Source organism: Mesoplodon densirostris, chromosome 7 (assembly GCF_025265405.1).
Source record: "Mesoplodon densirostris isolate mMesDen1 chromosome 7, mMesDen1 primary haplotype, whole genome shotgun sequence".
Lineage (NCBI taxonomy): Eukaryota > Metazoa > Chordata > Mammalia > Artiodactyla > Ziphiidae > Mesoplodon > Mesoplodon densirostris.
This window is the reverse complement of record NC_082667.1, coordinates 32,546,593-32,569,562: the sequence shown is the minus strand read 5'-3', so window position 1 is coordinate 32,569,562 and position 22,970 is coordinate 32,546,593.

Genomic DNA, 22,970 nt, shown 5'->3' with positions numbered 1-22,970 from the left:
TGAGGGACAGAAAGAAGCAGAGAGAAAGAGAGAGCCAAGATAGAGAGTATTATTGCAGGAAAAGTAACTTTCACCTGAAATAAATGTAGTGGGTGGTTATCTTGCTAAATTTAGAACCAAGATTACTTAAAATTCCATTTAGTAATCCATATGGTTTTATCTGATGACACTGGTTTATTTAACTGCCAAGTTTTTACCTTTTGACATCAGCTGCTCAAACCCATGTTAAATGTGTAGTTCATTATAGTTTGAATGATTAGCCTTATTTATGGCTCCATTTCATACCTAGTCTTTCATAATTTGTTTGCCTACTTTTAACCTGGGCTAATTTATCATATTTTATTATGCTCTACAAGTCATTTATAAGACTTCTGAAATTCTTGTTAGAACAAGGTGGGATATTATAAATAGTCAATATGAAGGTCTCAAAATTGTGAATTAACTGAATAATTATCTCATACACCTATGTAACTTTCCTTTCTTTTCTTTCTTTCTTTCTTTCTTTTTTTTTTTTGTGGAAACACCAAGTTATTGTACGTGCTCCCTGTCTGCCAGGAAAAAGGCGTAGATTGGATGTGGAGCTTAGCTGTTAGTCTCAGACGTCTCTCTAACCTACTTTGATTCTTCCTCTGAAATCTCTTAAACTCACTCCGCCTTCTGTAGTACAAGTGCCTTTATTCTGTTTCCGGTTCTCTTTCACATTTATAAGCCTTTGTATCATGCATTTTAGTTTACAAAGCATTTTACAGTGCCTATTAAGCAAGGTCTTTACCTCATGTCTTCTTCATCCGTTGTAATTCATCCTGCAAATCTATACAACGTAGTTTTCTTAAAATGATAATTTTATCTTGCTCAAGAACCACTTTTTGTCACTGTATGATGAAACTTCTTTGTTTAGACTCCAACAGCTCTCATTAGCTAGTCCCATCCTACTTCTATAAATCACTCCTCTCTTTGCTCTCCAACATAAACCTTCTTCTTCAGTCCTTGTTCTATTGTTTCCACAGCAGTGCCATCATCATTCCTGCTTCTGTTCGTTCAGTTTTCATTACCTAGAATGCCATCCCTACTCCCGTCCTCCCATTCAAATCCAATCCAATTTTTAGACTCAGTTAAACCATGATTCTTTCACAGAGGTCCCAAATCTCAGAAGTTGTTCCCAATCAAATGTGTTAATGTTTTTTTTTCGTTTTTTTTTCATTTTTTTCCCAACTGAATTACGTGTTCCTTGATGGCAGGTATACTATTGTGTCATTTTCTTGGGGCATGTCACTAAGCACAGCATTGAGAGTTAGTATAAAATTAGTAGAGACTTACTGAGCCTTGATCTCTTCACATACATAATCAAGTACTCAGACAGGCCTATATATTTTAGAATCAGTGAAAGAAAAGGCCTTAGAAACTCCAGGAACTCTTTAATGGCCTGATTCATCTAAGCAAGTATTTCATGACGATAATACTGAATCAAATGTGTAATATAATCAGAGTCTCCAACATGATCTAGATGAAAATATCTATGGCCTTTATTTGGTTACTATAAACTGAGACTGAATACAGTCATGGGGAAATATCTCCATTTGAAGAACGGTCAAAAAGAATGAATTGGGGCTTTCTTTTCATGTACAAGAGACTCATGTTCCTTCCCAGGTGTTTGAAAAGTCAGTCTGAGTTTTCCAAGATCCATATGTCCTTAAGGCCTCATTTCCAGGGAAGTCAACTATATAGAATGTATGCTAACATTTTCCCTTGCCCACACTTAGCATAGGCATACTTTCTCACCCATGGCACTTGCTTTCCCTGATGTCATATGTACACCAACAGTCTTTCTCAACTCATCACTCCAGAAAGCCATTAGCAATTAGTCTAACTTAGCACAACAGCTGAAATTTATTTATCACTCCCACCCTTAGGATAAAGTTCAACTGTAATCCAACATTTGAAAATTTTGGATTCTGTTCCTACTTACCTTCAAAATCTTCTACATGAATCTGCCCTTATACCAACCTTTGTTCTAGTCAAACTGGTTTACCCAACTGATCTAATTAATAAACTAACTATAACTGTGATATTTGGCAAGTTACTTTAACTCTCCACAATTCAATTTACTGGCTGAAGTAAAATATATGTGACAATAGGACCTGTCTATGAGCATTATCATGAAGATTAATTAAATTAAATTATGTAAAGCATGTGCACATGTTTGCTCATTTAATTCTCATAACAAACCTATGAACCAAGTATTATTATTCCCATTTAACAGAAGGAAAAAACCAGGTTACAAAGAAGATAACAATTCATGCATGATCAGAAAGATCTTACTTGCTGGAACCAGGATTTAAGATGAGGCAGTCTGATTTCAGAGCCTACATTCTTTATAAGAAGAAATACAAGCCTCAGGATCTACCATATGCCAGGCTATGTGCTGGATACAAGGATACAAAAATAAGTTAGATTTGGCCTGGCTCTGGAGGAGGCTTAGTGGAAAGGCAGACAAGAAAGAATTGTGATATGATATAAATAAAAGAGACCTATCAGAGCATATTTAATAAGAAGCATCTATCGAGGCCCAATGGGATCAAAATACAGAAGAGATGAAATCTGCCCAAGGGAATCAGAATAGCCTCCCAGAAATGGTAACACTCAAGAGGAAGCTTGAAGGAGAACATAATGCTGAGTGGATAAAAGTGGAGAATGCCTGGCAAGAAGTTCCAGGGAGAGGAATAAACAAGTGCAAAAGCAGGAGGTGACAGAGAAAACGGCTTTTGTGCGGGATGCGTCAGTAATATTGAAGCTTAGAATTTGAAAAGGGGAAGTAGATGAGGCTGTATGAGTTAAGCAGGCAACTGATCATGCCATGAAAAGAAGATTGGATTTTCAACTATATATTATTGTACATTTCCTCATTGTCAAAGGGAAGTCGGCAATCAGATTTGAATTTTTAGTTATTCTTGCAAATATTTATTGAATGCCCACCACATGGAAAGCATTTTTAGATTAATTTGGTGATAGTATGGCAATAACTTGGCATGAGAAGAGCATGGAGCCAGAGAGACCAGTTAACAAGCTTCTGTATTATTACATTAAAAATACTGAATCACTCATTCATTCATCCATCTATTCACCACACATTTTTTTGGAATCCCCACTGAGCTGTGTTCTGAATATCTGTTGGATAGTCAGTAGTGAATAATTTCCCTTTTAGAGGGAAATTATTACAGTTCCTGCTCTGCCACTTGCCAACTGTGTGTGAACTTGGGCAATTATTTAAACTCTCTGTGTATCACTTCCTCTTCTGTTAAATGGGTATAATAAGGGGTATCTTCCTCATAAGATTGTATTAAATGAGTTAATATGTGTAAGTGTTCAGGATAATACCTAGTATGCAGTGAATGCATTGTGTGGCTATCCTATAAAACTTTCCTCTTTCCTGACTTACTACAAACTATCTCTCAGCTCCAGCCTTGTGCATGGCCATGGACCACACAGGCAGCCCCTAAATAGAGCTTGGGATTTATGAGGTTTTCCCTCTTCTTTATTCCAGCCTACAGAATCAGTGATAGGCACCTACATCTCCTTTGACCCAGTTTAATAATAGATCATGCTCATCTTTTCCTCTTTGAAGACCCCTCTTCCTATCACATAGGCCTAAGGTGCAATCAGAACAAACACAGAACAACTGACAGGTCAGCTAGGGTCTCTGTAGGTGATGACTTGCATCGAACAGAAAATTCATATCCTGTGGCTCTTGGTCCCACACCGGGCTCATGGCTTTGGTTAAGGGTTTGTTTTGTAGGCCATGAGTATGCACTGGAGGTTTATAAATTGATGATTGGTATGATCCTTAATATAAAATGCCAATAAGTGTAGAAAGAATGATAAAGTTTTCAACAAATCTCCATTTTGCAATCATATTTACTAATAATTGATTCAGGCAAGAATCAGCAGTGGTTGCTAAAATATTTTGTTAATGTTTGATGGGATAGGGATTAACATCTATAGTCTCAAAGTATCTCTCACAGATTATTATCACTTATGAAAGGGAAAATGGCAACTACATAGTTAAAAACCCTGGCAAACACTGCTAGTCAAGTAATCAAAATTAACATCACCCCTAACAGAATAATGTGATAGTATGAGTCTCCCTATGTAATACATTGAGATGACACAACATCACTGCTGTGGTATTGCTACCAAAAAAAATCACCTGAGTCTAATCATGAGGAAAAAAAATCTGAAAGAACCAGATTAAGGAACATTTTGTAAAATAATCATCTTGTACTCTTCAAAAATGTCAGCAATGTGTGATCTTGAGTTGATTTTTTTTTTTTTTTTTTTTTTTTTTTTTGCAGTACGCGGGCCTCTCACTGTTGTGGCCTCTCCCGTTGCGGAGCACAGGCTCCGAACGCACAGGCTCAGCGGCCATGGCTCATGGGCCCAGCTGCTCCATGGCCTGTGGGATCTTCCTGGACGGGGGCACGAACCCGTGTCCCCTGCATCAGCAGGCGGACTCTCAACCACTGCGCCACCAGGGAAGCCCTTGAGTTGAATTTTTTAAGGACATTTTTTAAATAACTGGTGAAATGTGAATATTAGATAACAGTATTGTCATTAATTTCCCATACGTTTTGCTAATTGCACTGTGGTTACAAGTGAATGCGCTTGTTCTTAAGAGCTACATTGTGAAGTATAAGGGGTTATAATATCTGCCACTTACTTTCAAGCGTAAGTAATATCATATATAATTACTATAATATGCATATATGTATAGGTATAAATATAGATAAATGGAGAGAAAAGTCATGATGATGAAGGGGATATTGAAGTTCATTGTACTTTTTTTTTTCTTTCTTTTTGAAAATATTTATTTATTTGCTTGTACCAGGTCTTGTTGCGGCAGGTGGGCTCTTTAGTTGCAGATCTAGGGCTCCTTAGTTGCGGCATGTGAACTCTTAGTTGGGGCATGCCTATGGGATCTCGTTCCCTGACCAGGGATCAAACCCGGGCCCCCTGCATTGGGAACATGGAGTCTTATCCACTGCACCACCAGGGAAATCCCTCCTTGTACTTTTCTTGTGAGGCTTCTCTAAATTCTTGAGGTAGACAGAATAGTGATCTCTACACACATCCTCATTCTAATCCCCAGAATCTGTGAATATGTTAGTTTACATAGCAAAGGGCAATTAAATATTGCTGATGAAATTAAGGTTGTTAATTAGCTGAACTTGAGATAGGGAGATTATCCTAGATTATCCCGGGGGCCCAATGTAATCCTTAGGGTCCTTATAAATGGAAGAGTGAGGGAGAAAAAAGAGAAACAGAGAAACGGCAGCATGAGAAGGACTCTGCCTGATTTTGCTGGCTTTGAAGATGGATGAAAGGCCCACTAGCCAAGGAAGTCAGATGGCCTCTAGAAGCTGCAAAAGGCAAGGAAAGAGATTCTTCCTTAGAGCCTCCAGGAGTCTAGCACTGCTTGCTGCCATGTTGATTTTACCCGAGACCCACTTCAGACTTCTGCTCTCCAGAACTGTAAGATAATAAATTTGTATTGTCTAAGCAACTAAGTCTGTGGAAGATATTACAGCAGCAATATAAAACAAATACACTTCTTTTTTTTCAAAAAAAATGATTAAAAAGAGAAGGTTATCATCAGAGTGATTTTTAAGAACACTATCTCTGGAGACAGAGCTCACTTGGGGAGGTCAAATAATGTTTACAGGGTTTGCAATCTTTTGGAAGCTTGATTTGTAACACAAATGAAGAACCAGAATAGTGTATCTGGGAATCAACACATGACAGAAGAATAATGGAACCCAGAGGAAGTGCAGCCGGAAGAGAGAAGAAAGTTTTCATCCTGAGAGTCCTTAGGCATTTACCAAGAGAGGAAGGAAAGGAGATAACTTTAAATAGGTATTTATATATTTGTAAAGTGTCATTTGGGGCATGTGAACTATTATGAAGGGGACTGAATTCTAATCCTGCCTCTACCAACCTGTTTTATCAAACTGGGAAACAATATAAATCCTCTGAGCCTCAGACCCCTCAACTGTACAAGAGAAAAAATGATACCTACCTTGATGATTGTTATGAGAATTAAATGAAAAAAATACAAATATCTATAGGAGGAGTTAGTATAAAATGGGTGATCGATATAGAGAAGAGTCAATATATTTTATTATCATCTTTGTAATTGTTATTATTTTGTTGCTGCTTATACTACTGTTGTTGGAACTCAATGACATTGCACTCTTGTTTTATTCATCTTTCACCCCCTCTCTATCAATTATTTTCTAACCTTTTTCTCTGTCCAACCTTTATATTCAGCCACTTCTTTAATCTTTAACCTTCAACCTTCTTTTGTTCTCAAACTAAATTCATGCCTTGGATGGACTTTTCACTTTGATGACTTAAAATATTGCCTCACTATTGATGACGTCTTAATCTACATATCCAATTGAACTCTTGCCTGTGAGTCACACTATCAAAGTCACAGAAAGGCAGAAATGTAAATATCACTCTCAAGAGGTTTGTCAGGGGAAAGAAGAAAGAAGACTAGGAATGGTGGCTTAAGAGAAATAGATGAGCAAAGCTAGTCTTATTATTTGGTTTTGTTTCATTGTATATTTTTAGGGATGAGGAAGTTTTAGTTAATTTATACACTAATGGGAAATTGCTGAAGGAAATAATAAGGATAAAAGAAAGATGATCGAAAAAGCAAGACATCAGAGGAGACTTAGAAACATGGAATCAAGAGAGATTTGGAGGGAAAATTTAGTATGATGTGTGAGTGTGATGAGAAAACAGATTCCCCAGAACTGAATTAGAATTCAATTAGGATGGGTTAGCTACAAAGATGCATTGAAAGATAAACTCATTTCTTTAAAATTTTTTGGTCCCAGAAGCTGCAACTCTCAGGCATTGGTTGACAGGTGGTATGTATAGTGTTTTTTATGTCTAAGGAGCCTACACTGGAATAGATCTGAAGTGTTTTGTAGTAACTTCAATGTTACTCATTTCACCATGTAGCCATCTGCATACCAGACAAAACGACACAGGCAGTTTGGAGCCCACCATACCATTTCCTCAAACATTAGCAAAAGCAAATGAATAGGTAAATTGAGTGTGTGTGTTTGAACAGAGCCTCCATATAAAAATTTTTGCCCACTCTGAAATTCTAAGATATCTTTATAATATTTTCTCTGTTAAGCTACTACAGAGAGCCTTCTGTGTGGCTGTCCTTCCCTTAGTTGTCTGGGAAAAGTCCTCAGGATGCAGCAAACACACACAGTAAGGTGCACTGTGAATTTCTGAAGGCCTCCAATGAGTGAAGACAGTAGGTCATTCAGAATAATGTTAATGGCAAAACTGCCGGAAATGGGCCACACGCCCTAACTCAAATGACCCTTTCTTTTTAAAAAGTCATAAAAAATGACTGTGTAAGACCCCAGTCCTACTCTAACACATGAATAGGATTTGTATTTATAGTCTATAGACTACAGCCTAATATGAACAAGTCTAATATGAACCAGCTGTTTTTTATAACAGGAAAGCTATGCAGACAGTGGATGCGTGCTCTCAACGGCCACAAGATGGCAGCCTCTACATGGTTAACTCTTCTGTGGCTTCCCTGCTTCTGCTGGGTTTTGATTTTAGGGGCAAGAACTTCAGGGTAGAAGGGAGGATTGAGAGCAGGGAGTCAATGAAGGGCCACAAATAAATAAAAGGCAACTTATTTTCCTTCTAAAATTTATTTTTTATCATCTATTTAAAATTGTATTTTATCTCGTGTTCTCATCAGGAAGATAATAGAAGAACAAGTGTATTTACAGGGATCTGCCCCAAAGTTCCATCTGGTCTGACTCTGCTTGGTTGGGGGGCCTGAGACCTTACGGTGCCAATATGAGCCTGAAACACAGAGTTAAGGTTCTTCCTGGTTGTGGTAACCACATTTTCAAGGTTCTGCTTGTCCTTGCAGGGAAGAACTCTTTCTTGTACTTTGTTTGTTTAGTCTTCTAAGTGGTTGAAAATGCACTTTATCTTTTATTTACTTTAAATTCGAATTTTAATTTAATTTTCTCCTTTTAGTAAGCACTTTTAACTGTATAATTTATCTTATTTGAGAACAGGTAAAATAGTTACATTCAATAAAGACAGTAAAAGTGTTTGACGTTCCTTTGTAAAACTATTTTATTTGACATGCTATGTACACTAAACAAGGACAAAATTTAAAATACGAAAACATGAAAAAGAATAAAATAAAACAATACATCTTAGTACCACCCAAAGAGAAACCCTGTTAACTATTTTATAAGATCCCACACCTCTATAAATGGGATATTTTCCAAAAACGGGATTTTGCTATATAGAGATGCTGTTTTGTAGGTTTTTACAAACATTTAGCAATGCATTATATACATTTTTCTATGTCAAAAACATATTGCTACACCATACATTTTAATGGTTGTATAGTTTTCCATTGTGTTGATATGCGATTGCATGTTTAAGGCTTGACAGCCGAGAAGTTTTTAAAAATACTATAATTCTAAAAGATGAACTGTTAAGAAAGGAAGAAAGGATAGAAAAGAAGAAGGTGAGCAAAGGAAGAAAAGATGCAGAATAGGAAAGGAGAAAACACAGAGAAAAGAGACAACCCAGAAAAGAAAGACAAAAATATAGAGAAGGAATGAATATGTGAAAGAGAGAGAGGGGTAAAGGAAGAGGGGGAAAAAAGGCAGACCTGATCCATGGTAAACCATCAATCAGAGGTTGGCTTTTCATTAGGGTTAGAGATTTCAAATTCTCAGTCTTCATCATAACCTTTTGAAATATTAAGTTGCTGGTAGACAAGTGCTCTATACTTGTTCTTTATCTCAAAGGACAGTACATTTTCACTGAAGAACATGGTAAAGGAATGATGGGAACAAATATTGATGCTGACATTATTCCCTGGTTGCAGCTACAGAAGAGAGAAACATAAACCTATGGTTTAGAATTAAGCAGAGGACCAAATCTCCAAGGGGAAAAAAAGACACAAAAACATATTTCTATTCCTAGTTCATTTCAACAGTAAGATTGTGAAGAGAACACTCATCCCTGACATAATGTTATATATGTAGACAAAAATACATATGCGCACACATTTTAGAAGATGCAGACAGGGCTTCCCTGGTGGCGCAGTGGTTGAGAGTCTGCCTGCCGATGCAGGGGACGCAGGTTCGTGCCCCGGTTGGGGAGGATCCCACATGCCGTGGAGCGGCTGGGCCCGTGAGCCATGGCCGCTGAGCCTGCGTGTCCGGAGCCTGTGCTCCGCAACGGGAGAAGGCACAACGGTGAGAGGCCCGCGTACCGCAAAAAAAAAAAAAAAAAAAAAAAAAGAATAAAAGAAGATGCAGACAAGATGAAGTGGAAGGATACATACTGAATTGGGACTGGCTGTAAAACTGGAGGTCTAAGGGGGCAATGAAAGAATAATTTGACTTTTTGCTTGATGTTTTTATAGTTTTAGAATTTTTATAGTAAGCCATGTATCATTTTTATAAACAAAAATAAATGAATATAAAGAGAAAATGTCAGCTTACTGAGCATGTGTTATTCATGGATGGAAGGGAAGGTGGATGATTAATTTTAGGATGAAAATGCCTAAAACGAGGCTTCCAGGAACAACCCCTCTGGTCTCACTTCACTGAGCACTTTCTCCAGCGACCCGAAAGAACTTATTCTCAGCTGGTGTCATGTGACTCATGCCATACTGTGCCTTTTAAGCCTCCCTTAAAGAAAATTCTTTGTGAGGCTTGGATCTGGACCTCTTTATCTTCAAATAGTTGCAGATGGCGGTATTAGGTTTCATGAAGAAATACTGTGGATTAGCAGACCTGAGTCATGAACATATGAGTCCCTTCAGAGGGAATAGAGGATCTAAAAATGAAGATCTTTTCTAGGAGTAAAACAATAGGATGAGAAAGTAAAACTAAGGGAAATATTAAGTTCTCCGTGTTCCAAAACTAAAGGTGGAAGAATTGGAATTGATTCACTCTAATGATTCCCCCAAAACTTACAGGGTGGGTACCTCAGAATCTACAAAGATTGTAACAGGGGTCTGCAAACCATCTTCCATGTTTCGTAAATTTTAATGATAATCATATATTTCACCACAATAAAGCTGCACAATTTAGCTAAATATGAAACTTTCCCTTGTCTGAAACCATCTCAGCTCACTTCGATATATCATGCTACATTCCGACTTAGAAATTTTTGTTTTTAGTAAGAATGGGAGAATAATTAAAAATTACTTAAGAAATGGAAACTTTACCCTATTTTTGACACTGAGTCTTATTTATCTTATAAACTCTACCCTTTGTTTAGGCTTTCAGCTAGTTTCCCTTCCCATGTCCCACCTAGGAATTGACCACAGGTTGGTGTCTCCTCAGGACACTTCTCTATCTGATACCTCTGAGCAGCTCTGGTAAGACCTCCCCAGAACTCCAGGCTTCCCTTCCTTGGTTCCTGCAGAAGTGCAGTGGAATCTACTCTTTCTTGCTTGGGAACCCGCTTTTTCCTATTTTCAGGCAGAATCCTTGCTTAGGACCCTAGGCAAGTATCGGGTGTAGGGGTGATACTTCAGCGCCAGCCACCAGAGACCCAAGCTTCTGATATAGAAAATTAAAATAAAATTTAAAACCCAGATTATCGGTCATGCCTCTTGGAAACTTGGTAAGGCTGAGAGGACTGATGAAAGCCTTTAATGAAGACTGTTGGGGGTTTATGTCAAGCACAAACATTTTTGAATGAAGTTTCACCTTCTGCCTCTAAAGTAACAGAAAAGATCCCTTCTTCTTACATAGTCATTTTCTCTCTCTAGGAGAATTTTCAGAGGATAATGTAGCAATTGACCACTGTGGGGGAACTAAATTATTTTAGGGACTCTGTTAAGGTCTTGCAGAGATACAAGAGGAAACAACTTAATTCACTAGGAGTTTACAAGTGTGAAAAGCAGGCAACAGAAGGTTGACTGAAATGTGTGCAAAATTCTGTGGAAATACAGAAGTAGAAGAGCTGAAAGGTCTTTATGTTTCCTAGAGGAACACTTGAGCTGGTCCCCAGAGGTGAATACAAATTTTTTTGTATTCCAGCTGTAAGGTATAGCAGGAGCAAAAACTTGTAGGTATGAAAAATGTGTGATAAAATGGAGGATGATAAGTACAGTATTATTGCTGGGGTTCAAAGTAGAGGGGAGTGTAGTGGGAAGAAAATCTGAAAAGAGTTTCAGGGCCAGAATATACAGTGTCTTGAATCCCAGGCTAAGAGGATTTCATTTTGTTCTATATTCAATAAAAAGCCATTGAAGGATTTTAAGCAAGAAGTATTTTCAAAACTATGCCTTAGAAAGATTTATCTGGCAGCAACAGTAAAATAGTAAGATTGGAAGCCAGGAAACTAATAATTAAAATAATACCAATGGCAGATGTTGAAGAACTAAAATAGTGCATTATGAAAAGAAAAAGACTGCATTTTAGTCACAACAACAAACAAAAACATCTGTCGTTTGAGAAGGTGGGCAATGAGCTTTTGCCTGTGGTTGTTAACTCCATCCCTGTCACTGACCACAGGGAAGATCTAAAGTAAATATTTCTACTTGAAAAGGAGCTTTACAAAGACAAACATAAAACATTTCTTCGTGGGCTTAAGGGCATCAGTAGTGCCCTGAAAAGAGGAAAAGCCCTGGCAAAGCAAGGCCTGATAGTCACATTTCCAAATGCTGTTTTATCCTTTAAATTATACCTACAATGCAGTCAAAGAAGGAGAATTGTAAAATTCACTGCTTCTGTAGAGAAAAATGTCTTCCATTGTCTCTTCATGGGAGGGTGAGTTTCACAAGTTTATCCTGGGAAATTTGTTTTGGATAAACAATTTAAGATGTGATCATGACAAATTTAGGCCACAGAAATTAAAAACTTCAAACTAAAGAATGTGAGGACTTGAGGGACAATTATAAACTATGTATTCTGGAGTTTCCTGTCTTTTCATGTTGTATTTATTTTTTTCAGTTAATAGAGAGCTTCACTCTTTGGTCATGACCAAGGTGACCCTGTTGTTTTTTGTTTGTTTGTTTGTTTTGTTTTTTGCTGTATGCGGGCCTCTCACTGTTGTGGCCTCTCCCATTGCAGAGCACAGGCTCCGGACGCGCAGGCTCAGCGGCCATGGCTCGCGGACCCAGCCACTCCGCGGCATGTGGGATCTTCCCAGACCGGGGCATGAACCCGTGTCCCCTGCATCGGCAGGCGGACTCTCAACCACTGCGCCACCAGGGAAGCCCCGACCCTGTTTTATTATTAATGTCTGGTCCACCAATCTTGTCCCAGAAAATTCTTAAAGGTATCTATAGCCAGGTAACATTTTTTATCACCTTTAAATAACCAATATATTCTCAATGCATTGATAAATTTCAAACAAAACCAAACTCAATAGTAATTACTTTTATAGCCCTATGATTTCCATTAAACGTTCAGAGATATTAAAAACAATTTATTGATTCTTGTCACTACCTTATATTCCTAAATCCTTAAGGATTCCAGGAACCTTAGGTTAGGAACAGTAGTTCTAACCTTATTTCAGATGAAAATGAGATACGGAGAAGGGAAATGATTTCCAGGAAAATATAAAAGTACTCAACATCCTATAATTTAAACTTAAGGAACTTTTCAGACCAAGGAAAAGAGAGTAATCTTATGATGTATTTCAGTGGTTCCTTGCATCCCTAGATTATAAGGCTGGTTTACGTGCTGTCTTGCTTCTGACTTATAGGTAGACGGCAAATGGTTGCCCCTTGAGCCCTGCTCTTTTCTGTAGGTTTTCCCCCCCAAAAGTGTTTAATTATACCAAAAAAAGCAGCTGTCTTTGATTCCACAACTTGCTTAGCTGATTTCTCCAGGTTGCTTTAACACTGCCATCTGGACACATTACTGCTCTCTTTGGATCACTTTTAAATAATCATGACAAGGAAAATTTTAAAAATAAAAAAATTAAAAAAATCAGAAGACCAAAAATAAAACCCAAGATCCAGAAACAGAAAAAATGGAAAGAAGCAAGAGAAGGTTGACTTTCCTGGAGGGAAAACATAGTTGCATGGTAATTTCATCTTACTTCTGGGAAAAGAGACTTGGCTGTGTAACACGCCCCTTCTCTCCTATTTCTCTGCTTTCTTTCCTTCTTTACCCCTGCCCTCTTTACCATCATTCTGTGCACATAGGAGCATTTCAAGTACCAGGTTCTTATTAGAGGATTCCTGTCAGTGAAAAAGAAAGACACGGTCAGATTGTTTGATTCTTCACCTGTGAATTTGATTCCAGAGATGCTATAAATTAATGATCAGAAAAATATTTTCAACAACTGAGCATTTTGTTGATGTGCAGAATGTATGTGGCCTGAGTAAATAGATGTAGGGTGTATTATTTATATCAGCAGTATTTTCAAATACACAAAGTATGTGTGCTTCTACAAGGAAGGCTCAAAGACTCCTGTCTGATTCCATACTGTATGAGCAAATATGATTTATAACTTCTGTCAAATATTTATCCAGTGTATTTCTCAGTGCCTTTCATAAAAATAATACATAACAGCCTGCTCTGACATTCAGAGGATTTCTTTTTTTATTTTGTGCATCCTTATTGGAGAAAAATTGCTTTACAATAGCGTGTTAGTTTCTGTTTTATAACAAAGTGAATCAGCTATACATATACATATATCCCCATATCTCCTCCCTCTTGCATCTCCCTCCCACCCTCCTTATCCCACCCCTCTAGGTGGACAAAAAACACCGAGCTGATCTCCCTGTGCTATGTGGCTGCTTCCCACTAGCTATCTATTTTACGTTTGGTAGTGTATATATATACATGCCACTCTCCCACTTCGTCCCATCTTACCCTTCCCATTCCTCAAGTCCATTCTCTATATCTCTATATATGCGTCTTTATTCCTGTCCTGCCTCTAGGTTCATCAGAACCTTTTTAAAAATATATATATTCCATATATATGTGTTAGCATACAGTATTTTTTAACATCTTGATTAGAGTATAATCGCTTTATAATGGTGTGTCAGTTTCTACTTTACAACAAAGTGAATCAGTTATACATATACATTTGTCCCCATATCTCTTCCCTCTTGCATCTCCCTCCCTCCCACCCTCCCTATCCCACCACTCTAGGTGGTCACAGAGCACTGAGCTGATCTACCTGTAGCATACAGTATTTGTTTTTCTCTTTCTGATTTACTTCACTCTGTATGACAGACTCTAGGTCCATCCACCTCACTACAAATAACTCAATTTCATTTCTTTTTATGGCTGAGAAATATTTCATTGTATATATGGGCCACATCTTCTTTATACATTCATCTGTTGATGGACACTTAGGTAGCTTCCATGTTTTGCCTATTGTAAATAGAGCTGCAATGAATATAGTGGTACATGACTCTTTTTGAATTATGGTTTTCTCAGGGTGTATGCCCAGTAGTGGGCTTGCTGGGTCATATGGTAGTTCTATTTTTCATTTTTTAAGGAACGTCCATGCTGTTCTCATAGTGGCTGTATGAGTTTACATTCCCACAAATAGTGCAAGAGGGTTCCCTTTTCTCCACACCCTCTCCAGGATTTATTGTTTCCAGATTTTTTGATGATGGCCATTTTGACCGGTGTGGGATGATATCTCATTGTAATTTTGATTTGCATGTCTCTAATGATTAATGATGTTGAGCATCCTTTCATGTGTTTGTTGGCAGTCTGTATATCTTCTTTGGAGAAATGTCTATTTAGGTCTTCTGCCCATTTTTGCATTGGGTTTTTGTTTTTTTGTTATTGAGCTGCATGAGCTGCTTGTAAATTTTGGAGATTAATCTTTTGTCAATTGCTTCATTTGCAAATATTTTCTCCCATTCTGAGTGTTTTCTTTTCATCTTGTTTATGGTTTCCTTTACTGTGCAAAAGCTTTTAAGTTTCATTAGGTTCCATTTGTTTATTTTTGCTTTTATTTCCATTTCTGTAGGAGGTGGGTCAAAAAGGATATTGCTGTGATTTATGTCATACAGTGTTCTGCCTGTGTTTTCCTCTAAGAGTTTGACAGTGTCTGGCCTTACATTTAGGTCTTTAATCCACTTTTGTTTTTTTTTTTTTTTTTTTGCAATACAAGGGCCTCTCACTGTTGTGGCCTCTCCCGTTGCAGAGCACAGGCTCTGGACATGCAGGCCCAGTGGCCATGACCCATGGGCCCTCCTGCTCCACGGCATGTGGGATCTTCGCAGACCAGGGCACAAACCTGTGTCCCCTGCATTAGCAGGCAGACTCTCCACCTCTGCGCCACCAGGGAAGCCCTTTAATCCATTTTGAGTTTATTTTTGTGTATGGTGTTAGGGAGTGTTCTAATTTCATACTTTTACATGTACCTGTCCAGTTTTCCCAGCACCACTTATTGAAGAGGCTGTCTTTTCTCCAGTGTATATTCTTGCCTCCTTTATCAAAGATAAGGTGTCCATATGTGAGTAGGTTTATCTCTGGGCTTTCTATCCTGTTCCATTGATCTATATTTCTGGCTTTGTGCCAGAACCATACTGTCTTGATTACTGTAGCGTTGTAGTATAGTCTGAAGTCAGGGAGCCTGATTCCTCCAGCTCCGTTTTTCGTTCTCAAGATTGCTTTGGCTATTTGGGATCTTTTGTGTTTCCATACAAATAATGAAAAATTTTTTCTAGTTCTGTGAAAAACGCCAGTGGTAGCTTGATAAGGATTGCATTAAATTGGTAGATTGCTTTGGGTAGTAGAGTCATTTTCACAATGTTGATTCTTCCAATCCAAGAACATGGTATGTCTCTCCATCTATTTGTATCATCGTTAACTTCTTTCATCAGTGTCATAATTTTCTGCATACACGTCTTTTGTCTCCTTAGGTAGGTTTATTCCTAGGTATTTTATTCTTTTTGTTGCAATTGTAAATGGGAGTGTTTTCTGAATTTCACTTTCAGATTTTTCATCATTAGTGTATAGGAATGCCAGAGATTTCTGTGCATTAATTTTGTATCCTTCTACTTTACCAAATTCATTGATTAGCTCTAGTAGTTTTCTGGTAGCATCTTTAGGATTCTCTATGTATAGTATCATGTCATCTGCAAACAGTGAAAGCTTTACTTCTTCTTTTCTGATTTGGATTCCTTTTATTTCTTTTTCTTCTCTGATTGCTGTGGCTAAAACTTCCAAAACTATGTTGAATAAGAGTGGTGAGAGTGGGCAACCTTGTCTTGTTCCTGATCTTAGTGGAAATGGTTTCAGTTTTTCACCATTGAGGACGATGCTGGCTGTGGGGTTGTCATATATGGCCTTTATTATGTTGAGGAAAGGTCCCTCTATGCCTACTTTCTGGAGGGTTTTTATCATAAATGGGTGTTGAATTTTGTCGAAAGCTTTCTCTGCATCTATTGAGATGATTATATGGTTTTTCTCCTTCAATTTGTTAATATGGTGTATCACATTGGTTGATTTGCATATATTGAAGAATCCTTGCATTCCTGGAATAAACCCCACTTGATCATGGTGTATGATCCTTTTAATGTGCTGTTGGATTCTGTTTGCTATTATGTTGTTGAGGATTTTTTAATCTATGTTCATCAGTGATATTGGCCTGTAGGTTTCTTTCTTTGTCACATCTTTGTCTGCTTTTGGTATTAGGGTGATGGCCTCATAGAATGAGTTTGGGAGTTTTCCTCCTGCTGCTATATTTTGGAAGAGTGTGAGAAGGATAAGTGTTAGCTCTTCTCTAAATGTTTGATAGAATTCCCCTGTGAAGCCATCTGGTCCTGGACTTTTGTTTGTTGGAAGATTTTGAATCACAGTTTCAATTTCAGTGCTTGTGATTGGTCTCTTCATATATTTTCTATTTCTTCCTGGTTCAGTCTCGGCAGGTTGTGCATTTGTAAGAATTTGTCCATTTCTTCCATGTTGTCCATTTTATTGGCATAGAGTTGCTCGTAGTAATCTCTTATGATCCTTTGTATTTCTGCAGTGTCAGTTGTTACTTCTCCTTTTTCCTTTCTAATTCTATTGATTTGAGTCTTCTCCCTTTTTTTCTTGATGAGTCTGTCTAATGGTTTATCCAGTTTGTTTATCTTTTCAAACAACCAGCCTTTAGTTTTACTGATCTTTGTTATTGCTTCCTTCATTTCTTTTTCATTTATTTCTGATCTTATCTTTAGGTTTTCTTTCCTTCTGGTAACTTTGGGGTATTTTTTATTCTTCTTTCACTAATTGTTTTAGGTGTAAGTTTAGGTTGTTTATTTGAGATTTTTCTTGTTTCTAGAGATAGGATTGTATTACTGTTAACTTCCCACTTAGAACTGCTTTTGCTGCATTCCATAGGTTTTGGGTCATGGTGGTTTCATTGTCATTTCTTTCTAGGTATTTTTTGATTTCCTCTTTGATTTCTTCACTGATCTCTTGTCTATTAAGTAGCGTATTGTTTAGTCTCCATGTGTTTGTATTCTTTACAGATTTTTTCTTGTAAATGATATCTAGTCTCACAGCGTTTTTGTCGGAAGAGATACTTGATATGATTTCAATTTTCTTAAAGTTACTAAGACTTGATTTGTGATCCAAGATGTGGTCTATCCTGGAGAATGTTCCATGAGCCCTTGAGAAGAAATTGTATTCTGTTGTTTTTGGATGGAATGTCCTATAAATATCAATTAAGTTCATCTTTTCTAATGTTATTTAAAGATTGTGTTTCCTTATTTATTTTCATTTTGGATGATCTGTCCATTGGTGAATGTGGGGTATTAACGTTCCCTACTCTGGGGCTTCCCTGGTGGCACAGTAGTTGAGAATCTGCCTGCTAATGCAGGGGACACAGGTTCGAGCCCAGGTGTGGGAAGATCCCACATGCTGCGGAACAACTAGGCCTGTGAGCCACAACTACTGAGGCTGCGTGTCTGGAGCTTGTGATCTGCAACAAGAGAGGCCACGACAGTGAGAGGCCCGTGCACCGTGATGAAGAGTAGCCCCCGCTTGCCACAACTAGAGAACGCCCTCGCACAGAAATGAAGACCCAACACAGCCAAAAATAAAAATAAATTAATTAAAAGAAGGCTCAAAAAAAAAAAAAGTTCCCTACTCTGATTGTGTTGCTGTCGATTTCCCCTTTTATGGCTGTTAGCATCTGCCTTATGCATTGAGGTGCTCCTATGTTGGGTGCATGAATATTTACAATTGTTGTATCTTCTTCTTGGATTGTTCCCTTGATCTTTATGTAGTCTGCTTCTTTGTCTCTTGTAATAGTCTTTATTTTAAAGTCTATTTTGTCTGATATGATAACTGCTCCTCCAGCTTTCTTTTGATTTCCATTTGCATGGAGTATCTTTTTCCATCCCCTCACTTTCAGTCTGTATGTGTCCCTAGGTCTGAAGTGGGTCTCTTGTAGACAGCATATATATGTGTCTTGTTTTTGTATCCATTCAGCCAGTCTGTGTCTTTTAGATGGAGCATCTAATCTATTTACGTTTAAGGTAATTTTTGATATGTATGTTCCTATTACCATTTTCTTAATTGTTCTGTGTTTGTTATTGTAGGCCTTTTCCTTCTCTTGTGTTTCCTGCCTATAGAAGTTCCTTTAGTATTTGTTGTAAAGTTGGTTTGATGGTGCTGAATTCTCTTAGCTTTTGCTTGTCTGTAAAGGTTTTAATTTCTCCATCGAATCTGAATGAGATCTTTGCTGTGTAGAGTAATCTTGGTTGTAGGTTTTTCCCTTTCATCACTTAAAATATGTCCTGCCACTTCTTTCTGGCTTGCAGAATTTCTGCTGAAAGATCAGCTGTTAACCTTATGGGGATTCCCTTGTATGTTATTTGTTGTTTTTCCCTTGTTGTTTCTAACATTTTTTCTTTTTATTTAATTTTTGATAACTTTTTAATGTGTGTCTTGACATGTTTCTCATTGGATTTATCCTGTATGGGACTCTCTGACCTCCTGGACTTGATTGACTATTTCTTTTCCCATATTTTGGAAGTTTTCAACTATAATCTCTTCAAATATTTTCTCAGTCCCTTTCTTTTTCTCTTCTTCTACTGGGACCCCTCTAATTCAAATGTTGGTGCATTTAATGTTGTTCCAGTGGTCTCTGAGACTGTCCTCAGTTCTTTTCATTCTTTTTTCTTTACTCTGCTCTGCAGTAGTTATTTCCACTATTTTATCTTCAAGGTCACTTATGTGTTCTTCTGCCTCTGTGTTCTGCTATTGACTCCTTCCAGAGGATTTTTAATTTCATTTATTGTGTTGTTCATCATTGTTTGCTTGCTCTTTAGTTCTTGTTAAACGTTTCTTGTATTTTCTCCATTCTATTTCCAAGATTTGGGATCATCTTTACTATTATTACTCTGAATTCTGTTTCAGGTAGACTGCCTATTTCCTCTTCATTTGTTTGATCTGGTGGGTTTTTACCTTGCTCCTTCATCTGCTCTGTGTTTCTCTGTCTTCTCATCTTGTTTAGCTTACTGCTTTTGGGGTCTCCTTTTCGCAGGCTGCAGGTGTATTTCCCGTTGTTCTTGGTGTCTGCCCCCAGTGGCTAAGGTTTGTTCAATGGGTTGTGTAGGTTTCCTGGTGGAGGGGATTGGTGCCTGTGTTCTGGTGGATAAGGCTGTATCTTGTCTCTCTTGTGGACAGGACAGCATCTGGTGGTGTGTTTTGGGGTGTCTGTGAACTTATTATGATTTTAGGCAGCCTCTCTGCTAATGGGTGGGGTTGTATTCCTGTCTTGCTGGTTTTTTGGCATAGGGTGTCCTGCACTGTAGCTTGCTGGTCGTTGTGTAGAGCTGGGTCCTAGCGTTGAGATGGAGATCTGTGGGACAGCTTTCACCGTTTGATATTACATGGAACCAGGAGGTCTCTGGTGGACCAATGTCCTGAACTCAGCTCTCCCACCTCAGAGGCACCAGCTTGACACCCGGCCAGAACACCAAGACCCTGTCAGCCACACAGCTTAGAAGAAACGGGAGAAAAAAGAAAGAAAGAATAAAATAAAATAAAGTTATTAAAATAAAAAAATTATTAAAAATAAAATTTTTTAAAAATAATAAAAAAAGAATAAAAATGAAGAAAGAAAGAAGAGAGTGAGCAAACCAGAAAACAAATCCAGCAATGATAACAAGCACTAAAATGTATATTAAAAATAACAAAAGAAAAAAAACGGACAGACAGGACCATAGGACAAATGGTAAAAACAAAGCTATACAGACAAAATCACACAAAGAAACATATACATACACACTCACAAAAAGAGAGAATGGAAAAAAATATATATATATATAAAAGGAAGAGAGCAACCAAATCAATAAACAAATCTACCAATGCTAATAAACTAAATACTAAACTACGATAAACATAAAACCAGAAACAAATTAGATTCAGAAAGCAAACCCCTAGTCTACAGTTGTTCCCAAAATCCACTGCCTCAACTTTTGGATGATTCGTTGTTTATTCAGGTATTCCAGAAATGCAGCGTACATCAATTTGATTGTGGAGATTAATCCTCTCTTCCTGAGGCTGCTGGGAGAAATTTTCATTTCTCTTCTTTGCTTGCACAGCTCCTTGGGTTCAGCTTTGGATTTCGCCCCGTCTCTGCATGTAAGTCGCCTGTGGGCATCTGTTCTTCACTCAGACAGGATGGGGTTAAAGGAGCAGCTAATTAGGGAGCTCTGGCTCACTCAGACCGGGTGGAAGGGAGGGGTACGGAATGCGGGGTGAGCCTGCATCAGCAGAGTCCGGCATGATGTTGCAACAGCCTGAGGCGCACCGTGTGTTCTCCCAGGGAAGTTGTCCCTGGATCATGGGACCCTGGCAGTGGTGGGCTGCACAGGCTCCAGGGAGGAGAGGTGTGGATAGTGACCTGTGCTTGCACACAGGCTTGTTGATGGCAGCAGAAGCAGCCTTAGCATTTCATGCCGGTCTCTGGGGTCCATGCTGATAGCCATGGCTCACGCCCATCTCTCGAACTCATTTAGGCAGTTCTCTGAATCCCTTCTCCTCACGCACCCCAAAACAATGGTCTCTTGCCTCCTTGGCGGTTCCAGACTTTTTCCTAGACTCCCTCCCAGCTAGCTGTGGCACACTACCCCCCTTCAGGCTATGTTCACGCAGCCAACCCCAGTCCTCTCCCTGCGATCCGACCTCTGAAGCCCGAGCCTCAGCTCCCAGCCCCTGCCCGCCCTGGTGGGTGAGCAGACAAGCCTCTCAGGCTGGTGAGTGCTGGTTGGCACCGATCCTTTGTGTGGGAATCTCTCCGCTTTGCCCTCCGCACCCCTGTTGCTGTGCTCTCCTCCATGACTCCAAAGCTTACCCCCTTCCACACCCCCATCTCTGCCAGTGAAGGGGCTTCCTAGTGTGTGGAAACTTTTCCTCCTTCACAGCTCCCTCCCAGAGTTGCAGGTCCTGTTGTATTCTTTTGTCTCTGTTTTTTCATTTTTCTTTTGCCCTATTCAGGCACATGGGGATTTTCTTGTCTTTGGGGAAGTCTGAGGTCTTCTTCCAGTGTTCAATAGGTGTTCTGTCGGAGTTGTTCCACATGTAGATGTATTTCTGATGTATTTGTTGGGTGGAAATTTGTTGGGTGGAGAATCTTACTGCTCCACCATCTTGAAGGTCTCCCTCTGAGATTTCTTATAATAAGCAAAAATTGGTCTCCCTGTGTGTTATCCCTTTTGGCCTAATCTTACATCTTTTAGTCGTATAGAATAAGTTATATGCCTTTCTTCTCCAATGGATCTTTTTGAAATTTCAAGAGATGATTTCACAGCTCCTCTGAATTTTCTCTTCTCCAGGAAAAATTTTCCCTTGTTCCTGAAATTGTTTCTCCTAGGACTTACTTATAGATGTATCCTATGTATGGATCTTTCTATTTTTCACATCACCCAGAATTAGACATGATTCCATTTTGAAAATAATACAACTAATAAATATTTATTGAAGAAAATTTAGAAAACACAGGCAAAAATTATTTTTCAAATGACCTATGAAGTATTTCTAGGAATAAAGGGCTGCTTTTGATATTTTGGCATATAACCTTCCAAAATTAGTCACATGTGAACATGCACTGTTAAATTTTAGCAGCATAGTTGGGTGAGATCGAACTTAAAAAGTGATGTTTTCTATGTCTCTTTCTGAAAATGGACACAGAAAAAAATGACATTGGAGTAGACCTTTCTTCCAGGAAGTGTCATTCAACAAATTCCTTATAGTTATGTAAATTTAAATTATTTATAGCTCAATTCTCTAAAGCAGAGCTCAGCAAATGTTTGCTGTAAAATGCCAGGGAAGAAAATAGAATGATTGTTTAAGGATTTGGGGGCCACGTAAGGCCTCTACTGCTGCTGCTTCTCCTTCAACTCCTCCTCTTCTTTCTTGTTTATTTACACAATTTTTTAAAAATGTTAAAACCATTCTTAAATTACAAGCCATACCAAAATAGGGTCCTGAACAAATTTTGCCAGCATGCTGTAGTTTGCCCATCCCTCCTCGAGAGGAAGTATTTAACACAGCTTCTCAATTACTGACAAATGCTGCTTGTTATATAGAGCTGATTCCTGGGGAGAGTTTGGATAAATGTGGAGCCTCCTGAGAAGAAAGGAATAGCTCAAATACAAGCCTTTTGTAATTAAATTATATTGAAGACTGTCCGATGGGTTGAAATGTTCCCAGCTGCAATGTGACAGCTAGAAAGTATACCAAGGGCTCCAAATTTGAACTAGCTATGAGAGAAATAGACATCTGGATTTTTGTCCTGGACCCTTACATGGTTAAAGAAGAGAACTGACTTTCACATGGTTCATGACTAACTAAGCTAGTTGAGTATAAAGATTATGCCTTGGAATTAATGACTAAGGGTATGAGTATATTCTTGGAAAATTACAATCCTCAAAGGAACTCAGGTAGCAAGCTCTTTGTTTTATT